This window comes from Orbicella franksi, chromosome 3 (assembly GCF_964199315.1).
Source record: "Orbicella franksi chromosome 3, jaOrbFran1.1, whole genome shotgun sequence".
Taxonomy (NCBI): domain Eukaryota; kingdom Metazoa; phylum Cnidaria; class Anthozoa; order Scleractinia; family Merulinidae; genus Orbicella; species Orbicella franksi.
This window is the reverse complement of record NC_138147.1, coordinates 24,508,906-24,510,541: the sequence shown is the minus strand read 5'-3', so window position 1 is coordinate 24,510,541 and position 1,636 is coordinate 24,508,906. Positions and strand designations below refer to the sequence as shown.

Genomic DNA, 1,636 nt, shown 5'->3' with positions numbered 1-1,636 from the left:
AAAAACTGGATTGTAATCATTGAAAGAAAATTTTCCTCAAATTGCTTTCGTTCGCACTGATAAAATTCATTCATTCATTTGACGCTGACATTGAACAAAGTTTGCACTTTCTACGTTTTGCCCTTCATAGTTCGGGCATTTGAAAATACTATTGTCGACAACGGGAGTTACTTGCAAAACGTTTTATCACTATTCGTTACAGAAAATCTTTGTAAACTTGAACTGTTGTAATTTTGCATTATCTTGGACTTATGAGTTTGAAATTTAAACGAACGTTTTGACAACTCAAGTCGCTTTTTGTGGAAACCAATAAATTGTCCTCACGTTTAGGATTTGACGTGCGTCAATCATCAATGGTCGTTCTGCTTGATTGAAATCTTCCCCATCTCTTTGAACCCAGAGATATAATAAATATCTTACTAACCTCGTTTTCTCGGACCGTACTGTAAATTACGGATCCTCGTTTTTTCCGCTCGGATTTATGGCCCTAGCGCGAAGCGAAGCGCGATTAATTTTAATCTCAAACGTAACTGGAGTTGGCGTAAAATTTTTGCCACGAAAAAAAAAAAAAATGAAGCTTAATATGACGACCAGCTTCTGGTCATTTTTTTCCTTGCAAGTTTCCATGTATATGTCGAATGAAGAGATATTCGTGTTATTGATATCTCACCCAGTGAAAGGCAAAACTGTTTATTACAATTGTTATCGCTAGAGTTCCGAGTTCTCTAGTTCCCGCGTAGAGCTGCCATAGATCGTAAACATAGGTTTAGCAACTCTATTGACCAATCAGAGCGTGCGTACCGTCTCAGTTATTTCATAAACAAGGATATTCCTAATTACTACAACTTCTCCGTTTACAAAATCATGTAACTGATTTCGAAAAGTACTACTGGAAATATGCGAAGGAACATGCCACAGTTTACATAGGTTTGAAAGACTAAGAAGAAGCTGTCTATAAAGATTTTTAAAGATAATGTTTATTCTAGATGATGTGGCAGGATATAGCTGTTAGCGCTTCTTGTCATGTCCGTGTCAGTTGTCATCTGGTAGCGTGGCCGAGTGGTCTAAGGCGCTGGTTTAAGGCACCAGTCTCTTCGGGGGCGTGGGTTCGAATCCCACCGCTGCCACTTCTTTTAGACCAATATTTGTTGGCTATGAAAATAAGCTTTTTAGAAGGACGATTTTCTTTTTTATAGAGTAGTAATATTTTAATTACCCAATTGCAAGGAACATTAGAATTGTTGAAAGGAAGTAAATTCACTGATTAAAATCTACAGAATTTGTTCTGGCAGAAAAGAGAGACGAACGGTTACTGATGGAAGCTATACTGTAAGATTATTGATTGAACTGGCAATTATAGTGAGGGAATCTAAACACCGGTCTAAAATCATAACAGAGAACTTGAACAATGACGACCGCGACCCCGAGGACAACGCTTAGTAAAATGAATTTAAATTTTACCTCAGTTCAAATTTCCAAATTGTCTAAATCTGTTCAGAGCGTCTATTGGTCTCAGAAGTTGCTCAAGCTAAATATGTAGTGCTAGCGTCCAATTCCAAATAAATATACGAAAAATAAGCCACCGTCGTTCGTGTTCTCCAAAATGCGCAGAATTTAGTCATTTCACGTTGTTGTT

At 37.4% G+C, this 1,636-nt stretch overlaps 1 non-coding gene across 1 annotated transcript; it reads left to right on the top strand.

The window, feature by feature from the left end:
• Positions 1-1,045: 1,045 nt before the first annotated feature.
• On the top strand, positions 1,046-1,127 carry Trnal-aag (transfer RNA leucine (anticodon AAG)). Its single transcript has one exon. It is a non-coding gene; the product is annotated as a tRNA-Leu (tRNA).
• Positions 1,128-1,636: the final 509 nt, after the last annotated feature.